This window comes from Berghia stephanieae, chromosome 12, assembly GCF_034508935.2.
Source record: "Berghia stephanieae isolate SIO BIC M18660-M18661 chromosome 12, UCSD_Bste_1.3, whole genome shotgun sequence".
In the NCBI taxonomy this organism is placed as follows: Eukaryota; Metazoa; Mollusca; class Gastropoda; order Nudibranchia; family Aeolidiidae; genus Berghia; species Berghia stephanieae.
In genome coordinates this window covers 4021570-4029725 of record NC_088371.1, presented here as the reverse complement: position 1 = coordinate 4029725, position 8156 = coordinate 4021570, and positions in this window count along the sequence as shown.

Sequence of the window (8156 nt, the reverse complement as noted above, 5' to 3'; positions counted from 1 at the left end):
AACGGTAGGGGCTGCATGTCAATACAAATCCAAAAAAAATAAAAAAATTAACACGATGCCACTCTAACGTTTCAATCATACTGCAACCACCATTGAGTACATACGATACAAGTTATATTGCATTTTACTTTATTTAATTTATGTTCCATGTTAATTTGTGTATTGTTGTGCTGACGAAACGTCCATTGTCTGTTTTGTTCCAATACGAAACCTCTCCATTTTCACTCTTTCGTTAGTATTTTAACGAAATATCTGGTTTGTTAACAAGTAATTGTACCATGCATAAGATATTAACAACAATGCATGGTAGTCATTGAAATTTTAAAGGTATTGATAATTGTTGGGTTTCTGTATGTTATTAAAGTACAAAATGTGTGTCTGACCCTCTTTCCCAGATTTCAACCGAACTATGACTCCAATTATCTCAACAGAAAGATTGAGACAAAATAGAATGAGCATGATAGAGGAGGAGAAACTCAGGATGAGGGAAACGAATCAACAGCAGCAGAGAAACTCCAGATTAAATCAGGTTGACTTAAAATGAAAAGAATTTAGCATGAAAAATAGTGAAAAGGAGAAGAAATGGCACGCAGAGCAACAACAGAAGAATTTTTTTTTTTAAATCAGCGGGTCTCCAACTCGCATAACAGTGTGTATCCAGAGGAGAAAAACATTATAAATCTGATCATGTTTTGACTTTTATACATTTGATCACATGACATGTGAAAAAGTTCATGCCTGCATGAAGAAAAAAACGTACGATTGTCTTTGTTTAGAACCAAACTTCTCGTTGCTGGGCGGACGTGACATCAAGACTATTGAATCCAATTATCATTGTGGTCAGGATATTATTACGCGTCGAAATCTAATTTTAGATACGTGCTGGAGGGGAAAAATCCTGAACTCCTGCGGTTTTGTTGGGGTTTTTTTTACATAGGATAAAAGGGACGCCTCATAATATTGTTATCATTATAGATAGTATGCGCTTGGCAAAGAAGCTCACAACATTGCCATCCGGAAGTATAACGGACCAACACACAAAACTAGTCTATGTGTAACCCTGAACGTTTATAATCAGGTTAATACAGTTGAGTGAGAATTACTCATTAACGCGGATGGCAAAAAGCAATAACAAAGACATGAGTGGCGTCAGCTTCATACTATCTATGCTATAGTAAAATCGTGTTTACCCCATAAAAGAAAAGGAGTAATAATATTATATAAGATTCTTACACTTTTCCTCTTTTTTTTTTTTTTGAATAGGCTTCCACAGTCGTGACGTCACTTCCTCATAACAACGCTAACACGTCATTTCCTCTTAACAACGCTATCAGCGTTTCTCACTTGGAAATCGATAAAACAAGAAACAAAAAAACCCTCTCCAATGTTGTCAACAATCAGATGCGAAACGGTGAACCACTTAAAACAATGAAAAATTCGATTAATCTGATTTTAAAAGCAACTGTGTTCGTAGAAAAGACCGCAGATTGATTGTTTCTGCTAGGCAAGTGTGACGTGTCGCACTTTTTGTTTGTTCCTATTCCGAACGCCCCCCCCCCCCCCCCCCCCCCATCGCTACACTTCGCCATTCCAAGTCTGCAGGGATACAGAAGCCACTAGCGTTGGTTGTTATTAATTGTAAGCAAATGAAATGTGTGTCGTTTTATGAGTCGAGATTGGCATTGACAATGTGTTGCCAGGTTGGTGGATTTTTGATGATGTGTTTACCCTTTAAAAAGTAAATGTATAGCAATCAAGTCTAATAATTTTTTCTTTCTCTTCCCCCCCCCCCCCCTAAAGTGACTTTTAGGAGCACCTATTGTGAGTATACTTTTTGCCTAGATCTATACAACACAACCTAATTTAGATTAACCGAAGGTGAAAACAATATCCGACAGTCTAACTCCCGCCAAAACAAAATCGAAATTCCGAATCTTCATGCCTTTAAAAAGGAAGTAGTTGTAAATAGGTAAGTAGCGTTTAGTAACATAATTTTTATTCTGAGGCATTACGCAATTGTTGATTGTAAGTAGCAAATGGCGGATTTTTTGGCGGATTTTGGGTAAATGTCGCAGGTTAAGTAGGATAAAGTTGGCGGATTTTGGCGGATTTCTGGCATAAAGTTGGCGGTATTTTTGCAAAGACACCTGGCAACACTGTATGACGCATCAATAAGTTAAATAGGTAATAGGATGGTTGCTGCAGTCGATCGCAGGCTGGGTTTTATTAACTACATTTACATAGTAATTGTTTTCAACAATTGTGAATCATCTACTTTATCTGCTTTATATCTATTTTTCATATTGCTCAAGCCTTGTATTGTTGTCCGTTTGACGTTAGGGAGAGGGATGGGTTGGGGTTGCGGCGATAACTGTTGTGATGGGTGTGGGCTGGTGATAGTACACACTGATAGTTGTGTCATGTCGCGACACATGTGTCAACAATGGAACCAATGCAGTTGGTCATGAGTCGAAGAATATGATGAGCGAAGTTCTTGATTGATTGCAACAGGAGACTTTTGTACAATTTATGATAATAATAATAATAATAATAATAATAATAATAATAATAATAATAATAATAATAATAATAATAATAATAACAAAAACAAATCACTTGTATAGCGCGTAAATTCCATGAATTTACGCTCTAATGCGCTTTACAATAAAAAACGAACTCACAAAGGGAAAATATAATAAAAACTGCTTGATATAATAACATGATGCTTTTCAGTCCAGCAAAGGTGGGAATCCCCAAACTGGCATGTTGACACAGAAAATCACAACATGAGATAGCGAAATACAAAGACGATTATTCATCATCACCATCATCATCACCATCATCATCATCATCATTGTCTTCTTCACCCTGGGTCAGGGTATAGGCCACAGACAACCGTAGCCATCGTTAACACAAAAAGATCTAGCCTGACACTAGAACTTTTAGGACTTAAAGTTTGACGTCATATTTTAGATTTTTGAACCGCCTAGTGAGTTGTCGTTAGTTGAGCTCATGGAAACAAGTTATTTCATTGGTTGAACTATTGAATACAACTCACGATTTGTTTTCTTTTGTGGCAAAAGACCGGCATTTTGACGTCATTTTTTGATCAGTGTCAGGCCATAACTTTACGAAGGCCACGGTATCAGGCTATAGATAGTATGCACTTGGCGAAGACGTTCATAACATTGCCATCCGGAAGTATAACGGACCAACACACAAAACTGTGTATCCATGAACGTTTATAGTCGGGTTAATACAGTTCAGTGAGCATTGCTCATAAACGCGGATGGCAAAAAACAATAACAAAGACCTGAGTGACGTCATCTTCGAACTATCTATATAGATCTAGCCTGACACTAGAACCATCTAGGACTTATAGTTTGACGTCATTTTTTAGGGTTTTGCACCATCTTGTGAGTTGTCGCTAGTAGAGCTCAAGAAACAAATGATTCCATTGGTTGACCTATTGAATATAATATAACTCACGATTTGTTTTCTTTTGTGGCCAAAGACTTGTATTTTTACGCCATTTTTGGTCAGTATCAGGCTATAAGTTAACGATGGCTATACACAAACAGATTCCAGCCTTCTCTATCCTGAGCTAACATTTTTATCTCGTTCCATGTCTCATCACTTCTCTGTATATCCTTTCGGCTCTGTCTGTTGTCCTTCATAAATTCTGTCTTTTTTCAGAAACTCTTCGGTCGCAAAAGCTAAAAAAAAAATATTTAAATTGTCTGTCTGTGTTACTGTAACAATTTAAGGCTTATGGAAGGGGTGTTAACACTTCGACAACCCCCAACCTGGAGGACCAGGTGACTCGAAAAGGGGGAGTCACACACCATTAGTCGCCTTTTACGACACTCTGGCTTGGCGTTGGGCTATTCTTGCACCCTCTCAGTTGAGGAACCCCGGACACCACACGAGGGGGGGGGGGACGATTATTGCAACCTTTAAAAAACCTCGACCACCTTGGCCGACGACGAGAAATATGGGGAGGCCTTCCGTAAGCTACCCATGCTAAGGGAAACACCCCAATTATTCCTTTAACCAACTCTAAGAAAAAATAAAACCTAGCACCTTTAACTAACCTTAAAAGGAAAAACAAATACCCCAGCAACTTTATTAATGCCTACAACTAACCCTAATAGAACAAAAAAAATCCTCCGACCTCGAGCTCTCCCGAATAGAAAAAAAACAACCTTTGGACTATCTTTCAATACTTCAACGACAGAATGGAGGCGGAGAACCAAAACAATGGTCATGTTAGGAGATTTTACACTTTCAATAGTTTTGTGTGTTGGTCCGTTATACTTCCGGATGGCAATGTTATGAGATTCTTAGCCAAACGCATACTAACTATATTCTGGTTAATACAGTTTAGTGAGAATTACTCATAAACGCCGATGGCAAAGAACAATAACAAAGACCCGGGTGACGTCAACTTCATTCGATCTATAGATAGTTCGAAGATGACGTCACTCAGGTCTTTGTTATTGTTTTTTGCCATCCGCGTTATGAGTAATGCTCACTGAACTGAATTAACCTGACTATAAACGTTCATGGATACACACAGTTTTGTGTGTTGGTCCGTTATACTTCCGGATGGCAATGTTATGAACTTCTTAGCCAAGCGCATACTATCTATACCATCATCACATTCATTTTCATTTGATGTGGGCTTGAATGAAGGACTGTGTCAGATTGTCCCTATTGTTAAAATTAGACCAAAGTTCGGATTGGCCAATTGGAAAATGAACCAATAACAATAACACAAGCGGGGTTGCCAGAAAGTTTTGTCTAATAAGTGCCAAGTGTGTTACAATATAAGAGCGACTTGGTAAAGTAGAAATGCAATATCATTTATTTCAAAGCTGGGCTTTTACATAGAGAAATATCCACTAAACGTGCTCAAAGCGCTTTACAAAGGGTCCTTGACATACAGCAACACATAACATAGAGAACGAGACATGACGCCTGATAGGCTATAATAATTTAATTTTTTTCCACCAGAGACAACGCTGTTAACGACCAGGTACTCATTTTACACCTGAGTACGATGAAATATATTTAAGTAAAGAGACTTTTCCAAGGACTCAACTATGCGCCGAGCAAGGCTCCCTTCCGATCCGAAAGCGAGTGTCATACCACAATACCACATAGCCGAACTATAGTCATAATCTTGTTGTAAAATAAAGATTAGATAATTCTATAATCGATGTAGACTAAACATTGCCTACTTTGCTTCTTTCATTTTGTATTATTTGGTGTTGATAGTTAAGAAGATACAATTTGCTTTGTTTTTTTGTTTGTTTGTTTTTTTTTTAATTTCTTTTGTTTCTTTTTTCTTTTTAATTGGTTTGTTTTTGGTTTGTGATTTGTTTGTTTGGTTGTTTTGTTTTGTATTGCTCTCTTGATTTTGTGTTTGCTTTATTATTTATTTGTTTGTTTGTTTGTTTGTTTGTTTGTTTGTTTGTTTGTTTGTTTTCAGTTGTTTTTCTTTCTTCTAAAAAAAAAACAAAAAACAAATGCTGAATTTTATATATGAAAAAAGTGCCAATGATGTCAAAATGCCAAACAATTTGATATTATTAATAATACGTCAAACAACTTTTTTTGAAATCTTTTTTTTTTTTTTTAAATTTGGCATTAAATACTACTCGCTGTCAAGAAAAGAAATTATGATGATTCCAGCAATCTAATTTTATGGGTCACACGTTCCTCATAATGACAAAAATAATGTGTAAAGATTAATAAGCTGTTTCTAAGTGCACATTTTTGCCGGTCTGGTTAACAAGGCAATTATGGATTTGAATTAACATTGAAGTTTATGAAGAATAATTTATGTTGGTTTGAGAGTAGAGGTCTACTTCTATTACAACAGCAATTATTATTATTATTATTATTATTATTATTATTATTATTATTATTATTATTATTATTATTATTATTATTATTATTATTATTATTTTTAAATTTATTAATAATATATTAATTAATATAATATAATAATATATAATATAATAATAATAATAATAATAATAATAATAATAATAATAATAATAATAATCTCGATATAATATGTAATAGTATTAAGGTCAGTCATCTTTAATATTAGTATATTCGTGCCCGACGTATTTATCAGTCGCTAGAGGAATGCGTGGTCCGAGCAGTCTCCCTTGTTAATCTTTTATTTGCCGTGCCTGTGACATCTTTTACCGAAGCATCAAAGTCGGCATCGTGGTCGGTCGTCGAAGTCCATGATCCGGTGAGATTACTCATATTTTAATCATGCAGCAATGCGTGATTGACTAAAGCATCAATACTTGTTTATTCGGTAATTAATATTTGTCTTGTCAATATGAATTATAAGAAACACATTATACTATTGAAAGAATATAATAATAATAATAACAATCAACAATAGGCATTTACTAATAGGAATAATAATTCATATAATAAAATAATAATAATAATAATAATAATAATAATAATAATAATATAATAATAATAATAATAATAATAATATAATATACAGCCGTTCGTATATAATACACAATTGGCATTTACAAATAATTATAATTTAATGAAAATAAATAATAATAATAATAATATAATAATAATAATAATAATATAATAATAATAATAATAAAATAATAATAATAATAATAATAATAATATAATAATAAATATATAATAATATAATAATAATAATAAATAATAATAATAATAATAATAATAATAATAATAAAATAATAATAATAATAATAATAATTCATAGCCAAATCGTATTGCCAAGTTGACGGATTTTCCGCCAAATTGTCGGATTTTTGCCATCGCTTGGCGGGGGGGGGGGATGGCCTGGCGGATAGCGTATTTTTTTTTTGGCGGAATTTTGTTGATTTGTATACCCTTTTAAAAAAGTAAAAGTATAGCAATCAAGTCTAATTTTTCCTTCTTTTTTCCCCTAAAGTGACTTTTATGAGCACCTCTTGTGAGTGTACTGTTGGCCTAGATCTATACAACATAACCGAATTCAGATTAACCGAAGGTGAAAACAATATCCGACAGACTAACTCTCGCTCAAACAAAATTGAAACTCCGAATCTTCATGTCTTTTTAAAAAAAAGGAAGTAGTTGTAAATAGGTGAATAGCGTTAAGTAACATGATTTTTATTCTGACACAATACACTAGTGTCGATTATACGTGTTTTACATCAAATGGCGGATTTTTTGGCGGATTTTGGGCAAATGTCGCAGATGAATTAATTAGGATAAAGTTGGCGGATTTTGGCGGATTTCTGGCATAAAGTTGGCGGATTATTACAAAGGCACCTGGCAACACTTATAACCATTCTTTTCTTCCAATGGGGATGATTTATATTACCTTCCCATGTGCTCGAGGTCATTGGTCACATTGCAAAATGTGCTCAAAGTGACCCACATAGTGAAAAGTGTTCACAGCTTTTGATATATCTAATATCACGATTGGTTATTTTGTTCATCTTGACACATGGATATGTTTACAACTTTCATCAACAAAGCAGCGTGTTTTCATAACTTGTTTTAAAATATTCATTCGTTGGACAGCAATAAATCACGTGATTGATGACTCGGTGGGACGAAAACTTGAATATAGATCGCTCCCCTTCTAACAGGATTATTCATCTGCGAGCGAGTTATTTATAGTTAACGTGCGGCTATGAGGTCTTTTGGTACGACACTCGCCTACGGATCGGAAAGACCTGGGTTCGAGCCTCGCTCGGGGCATAGTTGAGTCCTTGGAGAAGGCTCTTTACTCACATTCTCTCCCCTTACTCATGTGTAAAATAAGTACCTACCTGGCCATTAACAGCGTTGTCTCTGTCCGAAAAAAAATGTAATATCGCTTATTAACAGGCGTCATGCCCCGTCCTGTTTTGTTAAATGTTGCTGTTGGCCAAGGACCCCTTGTAAAGCGCTTTGAGCACGTTTAGTGGATATTGCACTATATAAAAGTTCATTTTTTAAAATTACTAGTTTAAAGTTTTGTTTGTTAGTTTGAGATCGTAATATCTGAATACTGTTGACGTGTTATGACCCAAAAAACTAATCAAACGATACGAAATATCAAAGTTATCAACGACTCGCATGACTTATTATCCTTCCATGCG